We start from the raw sequence: 25,618 nt of genomic DNA, 5'->3' as shown, positions 1-25,618 counted from the left end.
CCGTATAATGGCGTTTTTTCTAGTATGCAGATTTTACGTGTGCACCTACGAATCAACTTACGACAAGATAGTGCAGAAGCATAAGGAACTCGAATAAAGGATTAACTTTGAGGAAATCATATAACAAAAATTTTTGCTGTTACTTGATGTTCCACATGACAAAGTTATACACAACAACAAAGTAAGTAGGTGCGATGTTATTCTTTGGAATCGCCTTATTGTATAAGCCTAACTTAGAAATTTGAAAGTAAATAGGGTTAGGCCTATTTTGTATTTATTAACACAATGTACGATAATTCTTGAGTCGGACAAGTTTTAAATGAAATCTTATAGCTTCGAAGTGACTTTTATGTATTTTTACTTAACTTGAAATAACTCAGAATTGTGAGTGAATCAAGCGTAAAACTGAGAAATAAGAAACAAAAAATTATGTGAAAAAGATATTGTGTGTTTCATTGCTGGTTTCTTATTGAATAGCCGTTGTAACATTGTGTTTCTTGAAAGTTTTCCAGTGGCACAACGGCATGTTTGCGGGCTTACAGTTCTAGAAACCCTCTGGTTAGTAGAGCACGTTGTGTAGCTTTGTGATTAAATACAAACAAACAATTTTGTTCTAAAAACCTGATCCTTACGTGCAAGTTTACAAATTAATTGTATGCTGTGCTTTACATGTGTTTTATAAACAAATTATTAACAAGAAATACATAATATAAAAACAATCAATTTGTCCCTTGTTGACTTAATTTCCTGATTCAAATTACACTACAAAAAAAACAACAACTTGTTATTTACTGAGTCTTGGTTTAAAAAGAAAAGAATCTTAAGGGCGAGATTTGCACTTCAATAACTGATCTTGGTTTATTCTAATAATTATACGTTCTTTACTCTACTATCTTACTGTTTAACATCTCTAAGCTCAACCCAAGCGAAGGAGAAAAGGCGTTGAAAACAAATGTTTCATTCAGTGAAGACAAATCAACTTGTCAAGGAGAAACTGACATTATAAGATAATATTGTACGATGCCTTGAGCTCCAGTGAAGCGATGGGATATGTTTGAAGTTCCTCTTTTTTTTTTTATCGATAGTTGTTAGTTTTATACTGAAATTAGATTTTCTCATAAGGACAGGCGCATGTAATAATTTTCAAGTGAAAAACAAATATCAGTTTTCAGAAACAGCAAGGTAATGTTTTCTCTCCCCCGCCCCTCTTCTTCACATCTGCATCTCTTGGTTGGAACTGAATAAGTAATGTTTTTTTTGCTCTCGAGAAACAAGATATTAGATTCAGCATACAAAACATGATTGCAAGGAATCTGCTATCTATGGTACTTTGATATTCACGCATCTAGTTGGTGAACCATACGTTACTTGCATGTATGAATAGTAAGATACAACCTTTATTATCTAATTATTATTTGTATATTTTCACTTTAATCATTCAGTAAATCAAATACTTAACGCGCTAACCTCTGTGGAACAAAACCAAATTCTGAAAATATTTTATGTAAAGACATTAAGCACAAAAGCAAAGAATTAATTTTATCTCTGATATGTAAGTACAATAACAAATCTGTTACGGTTATGAAAGCAGAATAGAAATGTTTTCTTTTTTGTCATTAGAAACACGAATTTTTCAATGTTATAAATCCTCAGACTTACCGCTGGGCCACATGTGGTCATTAACAAGTGTTACGTGATATAAAAGAAGTGATGTTTTATGGTTGGTAAGTGAAGTCTGTCAGAAAGAAATATATGGGATATAAGAGGAAAAAATTGCTTATTTTATACACCTTTACATGCATATATACAAGCGTTTCTTAATGAAAATAGCTCGTTATCTTACCCTTGGTTAACACAGACTGATCAATATAGACAACACTAACCAACAATAACAACGTTAAGAAATACAATATCAAGCGATCCTTTTGTCTATGATGAACACGGGTCCATAAAGCATTACGTTTTTATCGCTGTTTTTTTCAATATATAGAATTAATTATCATAGTTTCTTCGAGAAAACATTTCTGTATTCTAAAGAAAACAAGATATTAATAAGAACGAGAGAAACTAATTTTCTTTAATGGATTTTGTTATACAAGTAAGAAAATCGTTAATTATTTAAAATGAATACGAAATACTAACGTTAGACGTATACCTGTATAACAAAGTGTTTTTTTTTAAACAGTTATTTTTGCCATTGATATAATATACATTTTACAATGAATATTGACTTTTGACAAATGGACCAAGAAAATTAATTTTAATGACGACTTTCAACTAGTTTTTTCCAGTTCTTGTATTCTTCACAGAATAGAAGAGTAATGACTGTTCTGATTGTCTTCATTTTCATATTTGTTAAGATATTTACATTTTTTGCTCTTTATCACTTTGTAACGTGAGCTTCAAAGTCTGAGCTCGGTGGCTCCACCTATAAGTTCATCCTCTATAGTAGTAAACCACAGTTATTTTCGTACAATTATCAAATATATATAAATGTATACATTGCTATAATTGTCATTAATAACAAAACAGTTTATCAATTTCATCTAATCGTGTTTTCTTCTCTAAGAATTTGAAAGATATGCTTGCAATTGGACATAGGCTAGCTTTATAGAGGTCTGGATTTCGGAGCTGGCAAACTGAAGTCGAATGTGCGCGATGCCACAATATATTCTCCGCTCTTTAAACTGTTGGATCGGTTTAAGAACGACAGTGAATCCCTGAGATCGGATGGTGAGTGGTACGGCGGTGCTGACTGGTTACCTTTTTAACTTTCCGTTAACTTTCCTATGTTTCTTATCTTTCTGGAGTCTAAGTTATAAAAGCGCGACGGTTGAAGTACATCGAATTTTGAAACGTATTTAACTTAGCTGTATGTTATTTGTTTGTTTTTCAATTTCGCGCAAAGCTACTCGAGGGCTATCTGCGCTAGCCGTCCCTAATTTAGCAGTGTAAGATTAGAGAGAAGGCAGCTAGTCATCACCACCCACTGCCAACTCTTGGGCTACTCTTTTACCAACGAATAGTGGGGTTGACCGTTACATTATGATGCCCCAAGGCTGAAGGGGCGAGCATGTTTGGTGCGACGGGGATTCGAATCCGGGATTCTTAGAGTACGAGTCGAACGCCTTAAACCCCTGGTCATGTCGGACCTCCGTATGTTACTATAAAGCATGAGTTATGACGCTGAAAACATATGGTTCGAAACATTTTTTTAATTAAATTATATTTATCTAATTAACATGTCTTGAATGTTTGGGTATTTTGTTATAACAAAGCTACATCGGGCTATCTCCTGTGTCCATCAGGAGTACATAACCCATGGAATATACTGTGTATTTATCAATGGTAACCACCTGGCCATGTCGGGCGTAATACAAAATAACAATGTATTTGACCTATTAAGAAAATGTTCTGGACTATTGTTTGTTTGGTGTTTAATCCTCTGGTGTATTTATTCTACCCAATAGTTAACATCAATATATAACAGTCCAAATTTCTGTCACTTTCGTAACGTTTCCTGCTGCAGTAATAGCGAAAAGTGGGAGCCCAAGTCACAGTTCACTAGCTGCTGCACGTGGAGCATACATACTCTTTATTGATACAAAAGATGGCAGAAGTATTGAGCATGTTAATCGACTTATAATGTTCAGAAACCGTTCAATCAGATTTTTCGTTAGAAGTATTGATTTTGAGAGTTCTAAACCTTAAAGACAGCACTGTTTTGTGATATAGTAAATATATTTGGAGAAATGAAAACCGAGACCTTGATATTGCGTTTCAGTCTGATCGCTAGAACAGTGGTGCCTCGTGAAATTTTTAACTTTATAACAAATTAAGTGGTATCTGTGTCTGGAGTACTTGAAACGTACGAGTTTAGCTGGTTAAAACATCTTAAGCAAACAGTTGCATATCTGGTTTAGTGTTAAAAAATGAAGATATTATTAAACTATGCTAATATGTATTGTCCACTTCCCTCATAAGACTTAATCCAAGGTTTGCCGTGGCCTATAGTTGTAAGCATGTCTGGGGTGCTAATCGAAAAGTCCAAGGTTATGTCATTGAACATGCTTCGCACTTTCAGCTGTTAGGACATTATATTCTGATTGTAGATTATGTTACTTAGCTAAGAATAGCTGCATAATAGGCGAGAGATGATGTTGGTTAGCTACACCTCCTCTGATTAACAATTCCAAATTAAGAAATGGCTATCCCTGAAATCTGGTGGTTTCTTGCCTCTCTCTTGAACCGACGCACTGCATAAAGTGTTATTATTGAACGGCTCAGTTGAATAAAAACGTGAATACCATTATTAAAAATGAGGAAAACGTTTTATTTCTTTGACTTGAAGTTTTACAAATTTGTTTTTCCAATGTCCTTTATTAAGTTCAACGCCTCAATAGACACCAAAAATTATTTTACTTACTTGCTCACGTCTCTCGTACGTTTAACATTTGTGTTCTTGTTCAAAAACTGAACTAACTAAGTGCTGATAGAACCACAGAAACTAATAAACTCGATAACTGAAGAACCAATAATCCACTCTAGACTAATTCGAATCTTATACTACATAAATAGTTTCGTAACTTTTGAGAATGTTATAGCCAACAAGGTAATTCAAACTCACCACTAATACCAACGCAAACGTCTAAATTAAAAATAAAACATAGCCTACAACAGTACTGGTGCTGACAGTATCCAGTTCGTTGTCATTTTCCTCAAAACATTTGTCCCGTGGTAGGAAGGCCACGGTATGGCCAGGTGATTAGGATATTCGACTCGTAATATGAGGGTTGCGTATTTGGATCCCCGTCGCGCCAAACATGCTCGCCTTTTCAGCTGTCAGAACGTTATAATGTGACGGTCTGTCCAACTTTTCATTGGTAAAAGAGCAGTCTAAGAGTTGGCGGGGTGTGATGATGGCTAGCTGCCTTCCCTTTAGTCTTACACTCTAAATTAGGGACGGCTAGCGCAGATACCCTTCATGTAGCTTTGCGCGAAATTCAAAACAAACCAAAACTAAACCAAGTCATAATAGATGGAAGTTAGATATTTTAATAATTGGGCTAAGCCTTATCCAGAAGAAAGAGTTCTACATCTTACCCAAACTTATCTTGGTGATTAACAGTATAAGAAACGCATTTCCAGTCAGCCTTAAACTAGATGAATTGTTTCGTTTGTTTGAGTTAAGCACAGAGATACACAGTGGACTCTCTGTGCTCTTCCCACCACGGAAATCTAAACCCGGTTTCTGGCATTTGAGTCCGCAGACACATTGTTGTGATACTATAGGACCTGGCCGGATTATATAAATGTTGTTGATAAAGATATTTGGTCAGTTTGTTTAGTTACGTTTCATCTTAACAGTTTTTTTTTTTTTATATCATAGATAGGGTTTCTGTAAATCAAATTTAATTATACGCAGAATAAATAGAATAGGAAAAGAGTGGCTAAAGGTTAGTAGTCATACTAGTAAGTTATTAACTTTCAGTTGATCTATTAATTTTTGCTCGTGTATTCCGGCAAGCTGTTCTAACCATCTAGTCAGATTCCACTCATTGAGCAGAGTTTTTCTTTCTTCCATTGTACAAAGCACTTGAGACTGCATTGTTCTCTAATGATAAAAGGCAAGAAGTGTTTATACCACTAATGCTTTCCACTCTGTCAAAACCGACGATTTACACGAGAATGCTCTTTGAGATTATTTTATTACACTACAAACCAGTGAGTTACAAGAAGAAAGAATGGGTCTACTGAAGCATATCTGGTCTTCTGCGGAACTGATTCAAAGCGATGTTAGCTTGGGTGAAATGTTAGCCTTATAGTAGAAATCTGAATCGATTGGACTAACGTTTCATAGCTTTACCCTCCATAAGTGCAATGCTGTCGAACGGGAAACTTGTATAGATACCAATTCAATCCTCCGCTGTCTTAATTAACGAAAAAGATCCGTCTACTCACGTGACCTGCAACAGATGTACCTTTAATCTCAAGTTCTCTCAACGTCGAAGTGTTGATAAAATGAAGAAAATTAAACACTATGTTAACGTTTTTTTTCATCTTAGAAAAAATTCAGTGCACTTAGACAATTAATTATTTAAAACAACAAAAACAACACATTCTTTTAAAAAGGGTTTACAATTCCTCTTTCGCTTGCTACTAATTTATGGAAGACATTGAGTTTTATTGATTTTATTCGTTTATCCCTATGATAAGCTTGATTTAATTAATTTTGAGTTTTGGTAGGTTGTAGCCGAAGAACGGTTGGCGCCAGATTTTTATAGATCTCCCTACCAGTCTAACATTTTAATAAACACAAAATACAGCAGAAAAGCGTATACCAAATATTCGCAAGTTGTTATATTGTAAAAATATTTAACATTTTAAAACAGTTTATTTTCACACGTACTCTCTAGACTTAGCTGGTGTTCGCTCTGTGTTTTAATATTCATTGATCTAAAATTTATGACCAGAATTTTCATGTATTTTTAAAACTCTTAGTATATTTTCTCTGCTTTTCTTGCTTTTGTAACATTTTATGTATGTTTCACTGTCTTCTAAAACTTGCGTTCGTCTTGCTCTAAATGTTTCAGAAGAGTACTTTTTATGTCAAAATTAAAACTTTCATAAATACCTGCATAAACATCTTACTTCAGAATATAAAATACAGGTGGAATTATAAATAGGGTATATTTTACTAAAATTTGAAGTTTTTATTAAAATACAGGTTTCCGTTTAGTTGTTTGTTTGCTATCGTTGTATCAGATAAATTTCGTGTTATATCCACTTGATTTTACAAGAATCAAATTTAAGATGCGTTCATATTGGAACATCATAACATGTTTTTATATTACCAATGCACATATTTATTAACCATGTATTATCCAAAGCCCAGTTAAATGTAAAGTTGAAACTACTTCTGTAAAATAGTGAGAATCGTTAGAACCGTAGTTTGAATATTATCGTAGCAGATAGAAAATCGGGGTTTAAACAGCATGAGAGTGGAAGTGGTTAACATGAAATGCTGTTATTTGCATTTTTAAAATTGGTGGTTATTTAATTGTTCCTGTTATTTGATTTTAATCAAAGAAAATGTACAGGAATTAGCAGAAATAATGTTAACTATGCGGGTCTGGTAAGAGTCGGAGGTTAAGGAACTCTAGTTGTAATCTGAAAGTCTCTCGTCCGTATTCATGCTCTTTCAGCATTGAGGGCGTTATAATCTGATGGTCAATCCTACTTTTTGTTGATAAAGAGTAGCCCAAGTACTGGCGATGGGTGGCCTTTCCTCCAGTTGCTATTACTGCTGAGCTTGTAACTGTTGTCGCAGATAGCCCTCGTGTCGCTTTGCGCGAAAGTAAAATGTTAGAAGGGGGTTATAATATGGCGGCAGACCCAACTGATCATTGATAAGGAGTAACCCAAGTATTGTGGATGGGTGGTCTAAACTCTAGTTGCTATCATTGTTAAATTAGGAACGGTTAGTGTAGATAGCCCTTGTGTAGCTTTGCTCTAAATTCAAAATGAAGCAGTAGAAAAAAGTTTATCTTTGCAGAATATTTCGTATCTTAAATTTTCTAATTCAAAAAATAAGGTGAAACGTGTACTTTTATTTTAAGCAACAAGTGAAACATTCTAATTAACCCGTGATCTCAAATGTTTGACATTCTACTTCAGTTAATTCTAGTCTGGTACGAAACGTTCTCAAATTTTAGATACCCCCTCACAGCTCATTCCCAAATATATTCTTCTTCAGAGTTGTTTGTTTGTTTTGAATTTCGCGCAAAGCTACTCGACTCGAGGGCTATCTGCGCTAGCCGTCCCCAATTTAGCAGTGTAAGACTAGAGGGAAGGCAGCTAGTCATCACCACCCACCGCCAACTCTTGGGCTACTCTTTTACCAACGAATAGTGGGATAGACCGTCACATTATAACGCTCCCACGGCTGGGAGGGCGAGCATGTTTGGAACAACCAGGATTCGAACCCTCAACCCTCGGATTAGGAGTCGCACGCCTTAACACGTTGTTATAGCGCTAATTACACTACGTAATACAAATTTTGTTCCTGTGTAGTATATGTTATTTCTTGATCGCTTATGTTATAAAAGTACAGAAAATGACCATTATTCCCTTCAAACTTTGCTTTTGTAACCTGGATAATGAAATTTAGAAGTTAACCTATTTTCTATGTAAAAACAGGCAAATTTGCACATTTTCATTCACATAAGGTCTGAATAAAACAACATATGAATCAAGATTTACATGTATTTATACTAAAGTCATACAAAAAATGTTTAGAAGTGAGTAGTTTTGTTACTGTAATGTAAATCACTTTCACGTATCAGCTCCCAAATATAGTCTCCCATCATGTTTTCCTTGTACGCTCCCAGGTCACAAAAGCAAAGTTTGAAGGGAAAAATAGTTCTTTTCCATTTACTTTAGGCATAAGCAATTGGAAAATAATACTTTCTGCCTAGGAACAAGAAAAAGTAAAAATTTTGTTAGATACTATTATTTATTCTGAAACCTATACGAGACGTTGTTTGCTATTAATCATGAAGCTGCATGTACTGCTCACTACAAGTATCGAAAGAGACATGCCCACACTAGAAATTCTAATAACAGAACAGGTTGTATGTCATATTTCGTTAGATTATTCCTAAGCACTTTATAACATGTGATATGATTAGACAATCGGTTCGTCTTCGCACATTTCGGCTAGTTTTTATTGATTACCAAAACTCTTAAGAACACACTACTAATCCAAATATATACAACAAGCAATAACTATTTTAGTTCCTTATATGGAATTATGGCAAGCAGAGAATATAATGATTTATTTGAGTCTCTAGACACTGCTGAAATAATAATGGACAGTACAAATAAACAAATAATAAATAGTAATATTCGAATATAATACACGCAGCTATAAACTTAGGTTACACATGTTAAGCCTAATTGGCAAAGTTATAGGCATACCTTTATTTTGGAAACAATTTTAAGCCTAACGTAAAGTAATAATTAATTATATCAAACTATCAGCAAAGTGTTTTTAGAATGTTATAGTGCTATAGTGTGAGTTTAAATGTTCCTTTTAGAACACAAACAGCGATTTGAAATCACAAAATTTGTTATTCCTTGTTTTAGTTCAAAGCTGCATAATTAACCATCTGTACTCTGGCTACCGCAAAAAATCGAACTTCAAATTTTAGCGTTGTAAATCCATAAACTTACCGGGGAAGTAACCATGAACAACATTCTAAAGTGATTTTAGCCTTTGGTAGTAAAAGTGAATATACATTTAAAGCATCTTTCTGTCTAAATATATAAAAATATAAAGTACAAATAATCTGTGCATCTGCCTGTTTATCCCTTATCTAACTACTCCTAGATCGTTGGACCAATCCCAACTAAACATTGTGGGATGAGGATTTGAAATAAATGGGCAAGTTAATGGGTGTTAGTAATAGCCTGCACCATCATTATTGCTGTTCATAAGTATTTATCTTTGACGTAAATTAACGTTAATCATAGATAGTTATTCATTAAACGACGCCATGCACTAAATCAAAACCAAAAATAAAAATATAAAATGACGTAAACACAGTGTAAGGAGAGACACACAAATGTATTATATATCTCAGAGTGCGCCAGCACTCTTTATGGAGGAATGCTATGAAGAAAAGGTTGTAACTGTTGAAATTCTATATAAAATCACCTGAAGTTTCTACTCGAGTAGCCACTATAAAGTTGAGATGAAGAGTTGTTTAAGTTATACCAACTCCCTATGTTACCATTCAACTTTTGTCTACAAAGCACTTCTGCAATCAACGACTGTCTCGTGAAACTCTTTTGAAGGACACGTTTAGAGCAAGGTATTGAAAGCAAGTAACAGAAATCACCACTATCACCCCTACTCTTGTAGCTACCTCTTCCTTCAAAGCTACACTACCCATCGCACAATGTTTTACTTGTGTACACAGTGAGTTCTTAAAGCTTATACAAGACATTTGGTGAGATAATAATGAATACTGTAATATGTTGTATTATAAATCACTTGTATGGAGGATTAGGGTTTTTGTTATTTATCATAGCATCCACCTACACATTATTTTAACTGGATAAAGGAGTGGTACATCAGTTTGTTAGTAATACGAAAAAAGAAAAATTCGTCTTGTTTATGACAATGGTGACAAAAACCACAACTCGTATTGCGTTTTATTTGTTTCAAATTTTCCAATTATAATTTTGTTTTTATTCAATACATCAATGCCCCTCCAATGGCATAGCGGTATGTCTTCTGACTTGCAGCTCTAAAAACCGCGTTTTGATACCTGTGGTAGACAGAGCAAAGATAGTCCTTTGTGTAGGTTTGTGCTTAACTACAAACAAACAATGTGATTTGTTCTTGAAAAAGTTGGATTTCTCCGTACTTTTATATTTTGAACTAAAGAATTAATGTGTGCGTGTGTGTTTTCTTATAGTAAACCCACATCGGGCTATCTGCTGAGCCCATGGAAGGGAGTCGAACCCTTGATTTTAGCATTGAAAGAAATAATATTGATTATCTTTCGTCTTTATATGTGCGGTCTAATATTGTTTTTATTTATCAGTTTAGATCCATTTCAATTTTGATCCTGTTTCACACCGCTGGCAAATAATCTTATGGTAAGCATAACCAATACTTTCTCCACTTATTTTGTAGTCCTCTCCCTCTCAGAGGCTCAAAGGCAAGTTTGAGGACTTTCATAATACTGAAACTGTGTTTTCGATACTCTTCGTAAGAACAGCACATATACCTCAATATGGGGTGAATAACAAGCAGATTAGTGACTAAGGAGCCCGTTAAATCCCATTTGACTTCTGTTCATTAAATGTTTGTCTTACATTTAGATAAAGAAGCTTTTTTCCCTTGGTTCCGTCTCCCCCTTTTCGTAATCTTTGGTTGACTTCGTTAAATGTTTGTTTTACATTTAGATAAAGAAGTCCTTTCCTTTCGTTCCGTATCACTTTTTTTCTACGAGTGCAAATGAAATGCAAACATTTAACGACGTCAACCAAAGATTACGAAAATAGTAAAAGTGTCAAATATAACGTATGAATGTAATTCAATCTTTCGAAAGACGTATATTTATTCCATTAAAACAAGTTCATAGAGAGTATTTTTAGCACACTGAATTTACTACCTTTTTTACTCTTTGGGAATTATATAACTGTTTATATGAAGTTAGTCCCAACAATTTCTTCATATGTTCATATATCTAGCCACCCTCCAGGGGTATAGCGGTATATCTGCGAACTTGCACCGCTAGAAACTAGGCTTCGATACCCGTGGTGGTCACAACACAGATAGCCCATTTTGTAACTTTTAATTCCAATAATTGATAAATTGATTTTGGAAGGATTGTTTAATGAAAATGTATTAAATAAAATTTTCAACATCTGTTAATTATCGTAACAATATATGTATGTTGATACAAAGCTTTTTCCACTATGAATTGATTTCAAAGTTTTATGATTCACGTTTGCTGAAAATAATGAATATTAAAAATACATATTTCTATATTAATTTTATTTTCTGCCGTAGATTTCAGAAATGCATTCGTCCTGAAAAATGATTCTATACATCAATAGCCTTTATGTGATTTTTATTTGGGCTTAATCACCATGTGCTACAAAACACTATGTATCTATTTGTGTGCGTCTCGGTCACACACTGATATCATAACTTATTACGTTAATTTAAGTAGTTTGGTTTCCCGTCAGTTAGAAGCGAGTGGTCTACGACTGATTGAAAATTAAAGATATATTAGGACTAAAATGTTTGAAAACGTACCTTTATAAAAATGGTCGAGTTACATCAGAAAGGACGTAAATATACGTCACGTCATAGAATATGAGAATGTAATTTATTGATACTATTAAATCCGGCAAGGATTTAACTGAACTAAAACAAAAAACTTTCACAAGTTACGCTGTTAATTTATCTCTTTATCGAATATAGGACGTATTTAATTAAGGTTTAACCGACGTTAGGACTAATACAAGTGAACCAATAGATATCTGTGTCTGTGATTAGAATTCTTTTGGTATTTATTACTCTAGAAATCCTGTATTAAGAAGCACTGTTGCAAACTAGATACTAATTTGGGCGCAAATTCGCGGGTCTCTCTTAGTATCAGATAATTAATGATCGCAACGACACGATAAAATCGTAATACCAGCGCCATTAAATGATTCAATGATGTGACGTCAATAAAAATTTTGTGTGAAAACGTATAGTGTACAGATTACAACTGAATATTTATTTTGCTACTTAGAAATATTTTAATAAATATATATATTTTTAAATAAGTCCACAGCACTTTGCAAAAGGCACAAATATAACACACGCATAAATATATTCCCAGAGGAGAACTGTCCTCACCAAACACGTGTGAAAACAGAAGCTATGATCTGGAGTGTTTATTGATAGCAATAAAAAGTCATTTCGTAGGAAAAATGTTCACAGGGTTTGACAGAAGGAACAGTAAAAAATACCATGGTTTACGTCTTGTCAAGTCGGCTTTATTTTTTATGTATGTAACTTAAAAATAATGATGTCTTATTATTAGTATTACTTTATATTTTACCATTACATCAGTAACACTAACAAATAACAGAAATGCTGACGTCAGTTATTACTCAATGTGTGACATGTGACGTAGACTGTTTATTATAACAATACTAGTAATACTAATAGTATGGAACTACAAGGCTAGGTAGTTTAGCATAATCAATAACAAGAACAGAAAACTAAAGTAAAATAGAACGTGCCATAGTTTAACTTTTATTCTTAGACATAATCTATAATTTTATCAAAATTATATGAAATCCCTGAGCAGGTTCACACACCACAGCCTTACCGGTACTGGGTAACAGTAACAACACTATTACATTGATTATCAGTGATCTTACTACCTTTAGTGTTAAGCCAAAAGATCACTTCAAAACATAACTTTTATTTAAACTCAAATGTACAGATGAAAACACCAGTAGATGTAAGTAATGAATAGAATAATCTAAGATGCTTTATGTTTTTCATTTATTACTGGTATAAAATAAAACATTTATTTATTATACCTATTTTAAATCTCGTTAATTGTTACCTCTTCATTGTATGTTATAAAATAATTTACTGCTAGGAAAGTTTTGTGATGTTCTATTTTTCTCATAATAGCTTATCACATATGAAAAATTAATTATTAATATATAAAAAAACTTCTTTAGAATGTTGGTAAGGGATACGAAGAATTCATTGACAAAGAAGAGAATGAAGTAACACCGATAAAGCAAAGGTTCGAGATGTATACAAACAATGACAGAATATTGGTTAACTGTGGTAAGTGCTTCACTGGACTGTTTTGTGTCAATCATCATAGATTGCTTGTCTCTTTACTTATTTTTGGATTTCGCGCAAGGCTACACGAGGGCTATCTGCGCTAGCCGTCCCTAATTTAGCAATGTAAAACTAGAGGGAAAGCAGCTAGTCATCACCACCCTCCGCCAACTCTTGATCTGCTTTTTTAGTGGGTTTGACAATAACATTATAACGTCCCCATGGCTGAAAGTGCGAGCATGTTTAGTGTGATGGGAGGAATTGAACCATAGACCTTCAAATACAGAGTCAAACGCCCTAATCACCTGACCATGTCAGCCCCATTATGAAAATATTTATAATCAAAAAGCAATTAACATATTATGTAAAATATATAAATTATTACACATGTCAGAGGTTCGATTCCACATGGTGTACATAACAAATAGTCTGGTGTGGCTTTGCTATAACGAAACGCAAACACACGCATACTGCAACTCGTAACTTTTGAATTATGCATAGAGTTGTTATTTTCAGTTAAACACCAACAACACAGACCATTAATCTTTATTGCCGAGAATGAAGTACATTTTAATAGTACCTTGGTGAATTAATATACACTTCTGTTGTTTTTATATTTTATAAAATGAAATTTGTCTTGTCCAAATTTTCCTATCATCTGCAAAGTGAAAAAATACATGATTCCATTGTTTTCTTGGAAAGACCACATTCTTTTCATAACAAATGCCCATTCACACTAAATATATTCGCCCTTGAAGCCGTTGGGGCGTTATAATCTTACGGTCAATTCAACAATTCGTTCGTAGAAGTGATGATGACTAGCTGCTTTTCCTCCAGTTTTACAGTTCGTGAATTTTAGTGACTGTATTATAGCATTTAATTTTAACAACTTTTAATTGTTTTTCATTTTGTCTGTTTTTAACACTTTAGATTTATAATTGTTTCTTTAATATCAGTGTATGGGTTTACCACCGATTCCCATGCTCGTCTATTACGTTCCAAACCTATGACCCAGAAGACATCATATTGTAAGTGACGAACTAGCAGGATTAAATTCTCACAATGTCCTATAAAGAATATCATGTTTGTTTTCTGCTTATAAAGTTATTTCCGATGCAAAATAAAAAATAACTAGTTGACTACCGTTGTATGGATATTTTTGATCTAGTAATATATACTTATGCACTTTCAAAAGGCCACAGCATGGCCAGGTGGGTTAATGCACTCGCCTCGTAATCTTAGGGTCACGGGTTCAAATCCCCGTCGCACCAAACATGCTCGTCCTTTCACCCGTGGGGGCGCTATAATGTGACGATCAATCCACTATTTGTTGGTAAGAGTAGTAAGAGTTGGCGGTGGGTGGTGATGACTAGCTTCCTTCCATCTAGTCTTACAGTGCTAAATTAGGGACGGCTAGCACAGATAGCCTTAGAGTAGCTTTGCGCGAAATTCAAAAACAAACAAACAAATATATAGTGAAAATGATAACACTTCATCATGTATTATATTATGCATGTTTCATTCAATGCGCAGTAAAGTTATTTCCAGCAAGTAAAAGACAAATAGCTCCTTTTTAAAGGGAAGTAAAATTACTCTTGGCAACATGGAGTAACATCACTCCATTTGTTTTAAGAGTGTAAAAAAATAAGTCCTTTCCTTCGGTTCGGTCCATTCTTTTTGTAATCTTAGGTTGAATTCATTGAATGTATGTCTTACAATTAGAGAAAGGATCCACGTTTCCCGCTAGTACAGCGGTAAGTCTACGGATTTACAACGCTAAAATCAGAAGTTCGATTCCCCTCTGTGGGCTCAGCAGATAGCCCGATGTGGCTTTGCTATAAGAAAACACAAAGAATCCATTTTCTTCGGTTAAGATCCCCCTTTTTGTTATCTTTGTTTGTTCATTAAAAGTTTGTCTTATATGAAGAAAAATGAAGTATTTTTTCTCTATAACAATAAATATATTTTATATCTGTGTTTTCTAATGAGCTCGGAAGAGAAACTGAGTAGAATTTAATATTCGAAGTAGGTGTTATATTACATGCAAGTATTTCTCTATTATATCCACTTGGCGGCTGGCGTTACGATCCTATCGTAATAATTTGTGACATTTCAACAAAATACTCGTTTGTCTTTCAAGTTAATTACAGTTTCAGTTTACTTTTATGCGTTAACACATTGTTTGTACGATGGTCTAACTATGCAGGCCCGGCATTGCCAAGTGTGTTAAGGCGTTCGACTCGTAATCCGAGGATCGCGGGTTCGAATCCCGGTCGCACCAAACATGCTCGCCCTCTCAGCCGTGGGGACGTTATAATGTGGTGGTCAATCCCACTATTCGTTGGTAAAAGAGTAGCCCAAGAGTTGGCGGCGGGTGGTGATGACTAGTTGCCTTTCCTCTAGTCTCACACTGCTAAATTAGGGACGGCTAGCACAGATAGCCCTCGAGTAGCTTTGTGCGAAATTCAAAACAATCTAACTATGCTACGGCCATTACAAGGATCAAAACTCGAACTGAATGTCAGCATGCTAAGCCTCGAAACCAAGAAGGGCTCACAATAAAACAAAAGTAACTGAGTAAAATTATCAAAATATTGTGTAGAGTAAATTTGTTACATATGTAGCGAATGATGGTAAATTAAGGAAATATACGTATATACACAAACAAATATGTATATTTGTAACTTAAATACCTGAGCACACGTTTCGAAATACCTTAATTCATTTAACGTTTTTGTAATTATCTAACTTCAGTTTAATAATATCTTGATTGTTATACTATGATAGTGATATGTTAAGTTACGTTTCCTTCATAACCTGTTTATCCAAAGTAACCTATTTTTTTTCGAACGTCTATAGTTTAGTTTTAATAACTTAGATACTCCGATGTCTTAATTCGAAAACTTGTGTTTTTGTTTTTATATTTCAACCATTCTTGATGCTAGATTTAAAAACTCGTTTAATTCGATGAAATGAACTTACGAATCAACAGTCTTATTTTCGAAAACAGACAGCCGTAAGTTCATTAGCGAAGCCTCCCAGTGGCACAGTGTCATGTCTGTGGACTTATAACATAAGAATCTATATTCCGATACCCGTATTTGGGCAGATCACAGGTAGCTCATTGTGCGGCTTTGTGCTTAACCTCAAACAAACAAAAAAGTAATAATTATTGAAACAGATATCGCTTTTTGTACCATAAGCAGTTTTTTCTGGCTGCATGCTTCTGTCAGTTCTGCAGAGTGACCAGAGTAACTAATGTTTACACCTTTAAAAGGTTAAAAGCAATCGTGGCTAACAAAAAGATTGGAGAACAGATCTTAAAAAAAAAAAAGTGATCAAATTTGATAGATGTACATCTAGCAATCACACGGAGGGGATAAACTTCATTGTCTGACTTGTGTACGCTGATTAGTTCTGGAAATAATCGAGTTTTATTTTGCAGACATACATTCACTAGGGAACAAGGAGACATGTTAAGGCGTGTCGTTTTCCGAGTTCCTGGGATGAAAAGCATTTTCAACTAACTACCTCAGTATTACGTGCTGGTGAGACAGGAGACAAAGGTTGAAATGGAAAATGTTGGCTTCTCCTTCAAAGCATGATCTCATTACACTGATAATGCTTTATATTCAGCTCGAAAAGGACATAACCTATTTATGAAGAATATGTCAGTCATAATTTTAAAATATAAACTTGAAACCTGAGATTCATTGGGAGAAAGAAATTACTTTCAAAATAATGGTTTGCGTTAGTATATTATGTAGGTGAACACTCCCAAAATAATTCGGATAAATTAACGACCATCTCTTCATTTCGATACTTCAACTGTTATTTTTGAAACATATAAACGCGACCTCTCTTTGTTTATTTGACATTATTTCACATTACTATCGTCATAGTGATAATTACGTACTATAAATAAAGACTATCTTGTTTTTAATCTCCATAGTCTCAATATAAACTGAGTCGTCTTGGTCCAAAATAACGATTCCCTAAACAGACAAAGATTCATAAACGAGTTATGTAGCTGGATATAAAGAATCGAAGAGATCAAATAACAATAGAAGGTCACGCAACTTGGTCATCAAGATACTTATTTTCACATCTACTTAACGTTTTTCTTTCTGGTTTCCATCATGTCTTAGTTCCAAACTTCCTGTCTATTTGCAAAACTTTTCTAGGGTTCAAGAATTTTGTATTTCTTACTACTTTTTCGCAAGATTTATTCACCTCTAACTTTGTTTCTTTCTCGAAGTCTTGCATCCAACTCTACTTTATCTCTGACCAAACCCAACACCTCTTTAACAAAGAGCATTAATGTTGTGGTTAAACCACCGAAGACCACAATGATGAAGCAATTTATTGTTGCACCACTGAATTTTTACACTTTTCTTCGGAATCGTTGACTTGTTGAAATCCAAATGCATGTAGATTTAATCTGTTTGATGGATAATGCAGTATTCTCTAATTATTACATCACCTTTTATAGGCTGGCTGCATCAGCCGTTTGTTGACTATACAAAGGTTTTTTACCATGGTCAAGAGTTGTGAATCAAGTTCATAATCAAAAATCAGTCATTATTTTTTGTATTTTTAGCAAAGAATTTTTTTTACAAGGCGGGTGGCTAAAAGAATTAAACTTAGTCAGTATACTGTGACAGAAATATGGAGAGACTGTCTGTGAGGAGAGACATGGAGGTAGGAGCAGGTAGAAAGCAGTTAACGACCACATCCTGTCTAACTTTAAAGAATCGTGAACTGTCGTTCACAGCTCTCAAAAGAACATGGCAGGAAACTTCAGGGGTCACTGTTACCGTGTATAGCATACAGTCTCGTCTGCGTTCAGTCGGTCTTCTAGCAAGACGGCCAAGAAAGAACTCTCTACTAACAAGATGAGAGTTTAACTAGGCCGAACAACATGCTGACTGAACTGAAGCAATGTAGGGATCTTTTCGGATGAATCAAAGTTAGTTCAACCTATACTTTGTGCGACGTCGATATGGAGAAGTGTCTCATCCAGCTTGATTGAATACAGCTGTCAAGCATCTACAGGGTCAGGTGATACAAGGATACATTTCTGACTAGGGTATGAGGCACTTCCTTTCATCAAATGTACTGTCAGTACCAACAAATCCATCAATATCTTTAAATTCCAGTTGAATCAAACGATTCGGGATCATTTTGTTGGAGCTAATTAGTGTACATTCTAGAATGGTTCTGCTCCATTCTGTAGGGCTAAATAGGTCAGTAATATTCATACATTATATGCAGTAGATGTGAGATAAACAGAAAAATTTACTCTACCTGTACTGAAAAGTCATCTTAGATGTTATTTCACTGTTTCAGGTGAAGAATAACCTTCGAAAAAAAGAGGATGAAGACTTAACACTGGCCAGGCAACAGTCCAGTTGTCAGTCATCCTCTTCGAGAAGTTCTGGAAGATGGTTGGTAACGAAGTGCATGAGAAGAAATCGAACAGCACCTTGGAACTGCAGGAAGCCATGAATTCCTCGTGTCATCATGAACCCATCCCTGTCTACATTGAGTCCCTTTTATGTACCTTACGCCACGATGATGTCAAACACATCAAGGTTAGACAGAAGAAATAAAAAATTACAACAAGAAGGACTCTGCGACCACGTTTTTGTCAATTAAGGTAGAGCCGTTAGTTTTAAACCCAGGTTTTATGTTTTTATTCAGAGAACATTGTTGTAAGTGTCAAGTATTTTGTAATTACAATCTCGTAACAAATTACAAAAACCAAGAAAAATGTGATTTTTTTTTTTTTTTTTTAGGAATGCTATAATTGTTTACCATCACTGTATTTTTATATACATTGTTGCTGATAAAACGTTTCGGGTGAAGCCCATATTCAGGCATCTGCAGTGCAGCTGTCAGTTCCTTAAAAGATTTGTTTCGAAGGTTGTATTATAATAGAACAGCCCATCGGTGGGACCGCGATAAGTATTCAAAGGCTCAACACTAAACTCATGGTCTCAATTACCATCGGTGAAAATAGCAGATAGCCCGATGTGGCTTTATTACAGCAAATAAATATGCGTAACAATATTTACGAACGCTTGAAACAATGACATAGAATTAAAAAATGTGTGTGTGTGTGTGTGTGTGTATATATATATATATATATTATATATTGTTCTTAAATATTGTTATACACGTTCAGTTGCTATAGTGTTATGTTACCTTCGAAATAGAAAATTTTCCTTAATAGATTTACGGTTCCGCTACATTTACTCGAAGAAGGGCTTTGCCCAAAGCGTTGTAGCAACAACGATATATATATCTGTAAGTAAAACCTTGTTATTATCAGTGGTTTAACTCCCCTTTCAACGACCGTTACGTGCAATGTTTTGTGCACCTTTATATAGACATGTATAACAGTTTTAAGCCTCTTATCCATACATCGATACAATGAAGCTCGGAAGAAAGTGAAAATCATTTAGCCGTCAGTTGGTTCGCGTTAATGGGTCCTAGTGACGCAGTTAAAAAAGCAGTCATAACCATTGTGAAATAAAAAATCTATGAAAAAATCAAGAGCCGTGAAGATCATTACCTCATTAATACTTTAATAATAATAATAATAATATGCTAGTAGTGGTTAGTCTTAGTGAAAATGAATTGGTTTGAAAAGGTCTTCGAAGTCATTCATAAATAAATGTAAATTATCCAGTGCATGAAACATCTACTGATAGGAAGCGACTTCTGGTGACTATAATTATATAAATTTATTATTGCACTTTTCTTTGTGAATTAACCACACTAAAAGTAATTCGCGATGTCTTGTATGTTCTTTTGAAATTTATTTAAAGTTGTAGTTTTAGTGTGTTGCTTTGAAATTGTTTTAATGTTCCATCCCTGGTTTGTTTTTACCATTATTATTAAACTTGTTTGAGTATCACTGTATAGGTGTATTGTTTTAAAACGGTTTCAATGTTTCGGTTCTTGTGAGTCTTTGAACTGTTTTAATATGGCTGTTTTGTGTGATATCCGTGAAATTGTTCTAATGTTGCAAGCAGTGAATAAATGTTTGCCTTCGCTAGTTCAAAGATCCGTTGTTTAAATAAATGATCGTCGTACAAGGATATAATGAAACGTTTAAATGAACCGCTTCTACCCAAATGGAATGGAACAAAACATTGCCATTCAGTCTCTCACCTTTTACCTTGGACCTCAATAAGACAGTAAACAACAAAGATAGATGAATATTTTGTTTTGCTATTGCTCATATCATTCTGTTTGAAGTATTCAAACACACTGATAAAAATGCCCACATCTTACATCGCAAAACAGATTAGTTAATTTATTTAAAAACAACTGGCTTATGAGTTCATTGAAATTTACCTTTGCCACAGAAAGAAAAGTGAAATGAACCAGATGAACATGCGGGTTGTAGATTCTGTAGACTTTTATTTAACACCCACTTTAAGAAGTCTCGTTTATTCCGGTGAGGCAGGAGTTTTTATTTGGTGATTCCAAATCGTTTATCTCCTTCAAAATGTGTTTTACGACCAGGTTTTCTTATATCCTTACTACGCACGTGCTATGCATAATTTATTTAAGACATTAGAAATTACTAAATTAAAAAATAATTAGTGAGTGGTCCAACAGCTTAAAGCTAAGGATTCAGTGAAGAACAATACAGAGAGGGTTTATCTCTAGATTTTAAGGAAGAATTATTTCTAACCTGACGTTTTGTCTTAGTTGTCACAAGTGAACCATAGTATTAAATTAACTAAACCAGTCGGTCATTAAGGAAAGAGAGCGCCACGGTTTTTTTGAATCATTCTTACGAGATTAAGGATTTTTTTATTCGTTTGGAATTTCGCGCAAAGTTACATGAGGGTTATTTGGGTCAGACTTTCCTAATTTAATAGTGAAAGACAAAAGAAAAGACAGCTAATTATTACAAGCGTTTGGGCTACTGTTTTACCAACAAATAGTGTGATTGACTGTGACATTATAGCGCTTTTGCGGCTGAAAGGGCCAGCATGTTTGGTGGGACGGGGATTCGAACCTACGTACCTTACCACCTGGCCATGTCAAACCTAAGAATAATAGGTTTTAAACAGAATTAGGGGATGATACGTGGATTAATAAGTTATATGCAACAAAACATATGACTGGCAACGCTACTTAGGCGAAACCTAGTTTTTAAAGGCATATAAATGGTATGGTTCGTCACGTGACTAAACGTTCATAAATTATAGCAGCACCAATTGTAACGGAGTCTCGTGTGTTAATAAGTAGTATTTATTTTGGTGTATTATACAAACAAACAGTGTTCATGTGTTTTGATAACTGACCAGCCTAGTGAGATTATGCAGTAAAATGTTTTTACTGATAATAATGCGATATAAAGGGAATATTTTCTGTTAGCAATTCTTGTCAAAGGTGTATTATGTACAAAAACTTTCAACCATATAACTTATGGGAATCGCGTAATGAGTAATTTTACATTGTTATGTTTCAATAATTTACAATAATCATTGTAAGAGGTCGATCGTAAAAATTGAGAGAAACAACTATTTTTTATATGTAGAATACAAAAGAACTCGTGCAGTGATGTACAGGATTAATTTATTATAATGTTGATGGAATTACTGTTTTCATGTTTTGAGTGACCCATTTGTTATTAGTGACCCTACAACCAACAAAACGATTTGGAGAATAAATTGTTTAAAAACGTCTATTAAAAAAACTGTAATTTACTTTTTCTACGTAAATGATAAAGTTGGATTAAAATCCATTATCTAAAGCAACAATATGTGAACGTGCAAAACGATCCACAAGTCTGGATCTATTAGGAAAGTACAAAATTTATTATTAATTTCTTTATTATTCAAATTGCGTGCCATTAACAGTCGTACACATCGATTTTTGGTATACTGTGATATCTGGGTATTTTTTTCCTAGACTATGTACAACTGACATTATAAATGTGTTTGTTTAACGTTAAGGATATAATATTTATTTTCCATACACCTGGGATATCTTATGTTATCCAGTGATAATATAGAGAGATAAATTGTGATATACTTTTAATGTCCTATTACCACTATGTAATGTTCGTTGGAATCCCCTTGAAAAAGAGCAAAAAACACCAGGACATTGCCTTTATTTTCGGTTCAACAGTTTCACTCACTGTATGCATGAATACCAGAATAGATCTTCAGAAAATAAATGAATTATTCAAGTTATGTTTTCATTTAAAAAAGAAAAGAAAGGAAAACGTGCTTTTATTTTGTTTATACAAACAAGTTGTTTTGATGCTCTTGTTTTGGTTTATTTGGAAAAATAAATCATATTTGTGTGCTTTGAAATATAGATTCAATAGACCTTGTATGCTTGGTCACCAAGGGTTCAATAAACCGTGTATGCTTTTCACCAAGTAAGAAAAAAAGAAACAAAACATGAGATCGTAATGAGCTCAGTAAACTTTCAGACGTGGTAGTAGAAATAAACAATTTGTTTGTTACACATAAAGCTACACAAAGGGCTATCTGTGCTCTGCCCACCATAGGTATAGATCTTTTCACGGTGCTACTGGGGGAGGAAGCGAAGTAAACGATGAATAACACAATTGACTAATTATGTTATTAAAACACAAACTTCAAAAAAAAAAAAAATTTATTTTGGGAACGATTTTGACCGAACAGTTAGAATGCAGAGCTGTGGATCGAAGTGTTGAGGGTCGCGTCGAGATTCCACTGACAACCATTTTGCACTTTCAACTATGCTGATGGAAGTTATAAGAATCGAATTCAGTCCCGTTGCTTGATTAAAAGTCAGACGAAACCATGCTGTTGGTAAGCACCTTGGCAGTGTGTCTTCCCTCTGGTTAATAGCTGAAGATTAGAAACGGCTATACCTGAAACCCAGGGTTCTCTGACTTGGCTGTTTAAAATATTAAATTTTATTAATCGTTTACACTAGCACAAAACTGCGTTTATGACGATTCTTTTCTTTATGATTATTCTAACAACGGATAAAATGATAGAAACTTTTCACATGAAACTCAACAGGTTGAGGGGAAACATATTCTTAAACAGCTTAATAAACGTTCAGAGATGAAAGAGGATTTTCATGTGGAACATCGACTTGTGTTTTAATTAGGATTCATTTATTTAACTGTTATTAAGGCTTCAGCTCAAAGTCAATATTCTAAATGGAAATATCCTTCTTGTGCCACATTATTACTTCTGGAGACTCGCTGTTCAAAAATACAAACTGGGTTTCGATACCCTTGGTGGGCAGAGCACAAATAGACATTTGTGCAGCTTTGTGCTTTAAAACAAACAAACAAATTAATTAATTGATATATTTTGCAATAATGAAAACAGGAATAAATCGCTAATAGTTACGTATCGAAAATATGACAAACAGAAGAAATCGTACAGAGTAATAAAGAATTAAAAAATAATTAATTAAAAAGGATTGTAAAAATATTAAAATATATCGGAGATGTTTTAGACATTATAGAAAGATGGATGTGCAATTACCGATTTAATTAAAGAGAAACTAGAAAATCCAGCCGATACTCAGTTTTCTGCCAGTCTTAAGCCTTGTCCACTACTTTACTACCCATATTAGTTTCGTGGACCAATTGTTATTGTTTGCCTTTCATCCAATTAAGCCCAAGTCCTTTTGTTTTTTTAAATTGATTCACTAGCAGGGCTATTCTGTTCTCCTCGCTGATGTACGCATTAAAAGCCTAAGTATTCGAAGAATCCAAAGCACCGGATCCTCCTCGAAGAAATCAATTCTACTATTTTTTTCTTTCTACGTGATGATAACGTTGGTGAGAAGCCATATAATTCCATTAGATTTTTTAAATTTCTTTCCATTCGTTCCATGGTTTGAGTCACTAGTTATTGAAATTATATTTATTTTTTGTCCAACTCACATCGTACATTTGAAAAGGAAAAGAAAACATGTTGGAATTTTACATTTCAACGTTTACAGAAGTATTTGTTGAAGTAAAGATTTTGAGCTCAGTAATAGCAATCCAGTTAAAAAAAATCCTATTACACTATTATTAAGCAAGAGGACTAGAGCGAGCAGAACGTGTTTAAAAACTGTTCCAACTCAGAAAAAAAAAGAATTTAATTAAACGAAACGGCAATAATGTTCTTGTCAAGAAACGGATATTCTGAAAATTAGCGATGAACAGAAAATGTCTCACGCGAGCTTGGCTAAAGTTAATTAAATTCTGAAAAATGAAATATTTTTGATAGATCTAATAAAAGCGAGAGAATATATCCTAGTGTTTAAAAAAACTTTATTGTTGAAACAAGTACAAACTTGGCATGAAAAATCATAATACATTTCAAATAATTTCAGGTCGACATGAACAACCCTGGTGTATTTTTTAGGAATCTCAGATCAGCAGAAACAACGATGACGTGCTTAGAGAAATCGCAGGTGTGTCTGAACAACCTTGACGTACTTTGAGAAATCTTAGACCAGTCCTAAATGGTTTTAAATGTCAACATTTTTGCAACGTGAAAATAAACCCAATTTGTCTAAATTAAAAAAGCATACTAAGTAACACATTGAGATTTTTATCTTTTTTTTTCCTCATTTTGCTTGTTTGTTTGAGTGAAGTTAAACACAAAACAAGACAATGGGCTATCTGTGCTCTGCCAACAAAGGGTGTCGAAACCTGGATTCTAGCGTTATAAGTCCTCAGATCTACCGCTGTGCTACTGGGGAATTGAGTTAGATAATACGTATAGACCAAAACTTAGCATCTTTTATATCACCTTAATCTAACATTACATATGTTAAAAAACTAAATGAATGAAATGACTTCGAAGGTTTGACAGAAAACTAATAAGCTCTTAGATACGATTTTGTATGTGACATTACTTGTGTTCAAAACTGCGAAACATTTATCACTGAAATAATGTTTATTTTCACACTACAAATGACCTACTGACAACAAATGTAAATAACATTCACATTCATTAACACTTAATGTCACGTTTAAATTAACTCTGAATCTCCCGTTCTGTTCACTCATTATGCAGGTATGTATTTTGTGTGACAAAAAATGAAAGTCTATATCGTTATATGATTATAGCATAGATATGTGGGGTCTGTTCAACTTCATAAATTAACCATGAAACGTCATTGAACTATAAAAACAAAAGATAAATGTTACTCAGAAATGTTTGGTCTCGCAGAAGGTGTTTTTTAACTGAGAGGACTGCAAAA

General features: G+C 34.0%; 1 long non-coding RNA gene across 3 annotated transcripts; it reads left to right on the top strand.

Moving 5' to 3' along the window:
- On the top strand, positions 1-24,944 carry LOC143236550 (uncharacterized). 3 transcript variants are annotated; one of them, XR_013019587.1, is made up of 4 exons: positions 1-181; positions 10,614-10,668; positions 13,270-13,381; positions 18,728-20,435. It is a non-coding gene; the product is annotated as an uncharacterized LOC143236550 (long non-coding RNA). The 3 variants fall into 3 exon arrangements; XR_013019584.1 differs by lacking the exon at positions 10,614-10,668 and adding an exon at positions 24,743-24,944 and having other exon boundaries at positions 3-181; positions 18,728-19,037; XR_013019583.1 differs by lacking the exon at positions 10,614-10,668 and having other exon boundaries at positions 3-181.
- The last annotated feature ends 674 nt before the right edge of the window (positions 24,945-25,618 follow it).

This window comes from Tachypleus tridentatus, chromosome 2, assembly GCF_004210375.1.
Source record: "Tachypleus tridentatus isolate NWPU-2018 chromosome 2, ASM421037v1, whole genome shotgun sequence".
Lineage (NCBI taxonomy): Eukaryota > Metazoa > Arthropoda > Merostomata > Xiphosura > Limulidae > Tachypleus > Tachypleus tridentatus.
The sequence above is the reverse complement of the archived record's forward strand: the minus strand, read 5'-3'. Positions and strand labels throughout refer to the sequence as shown.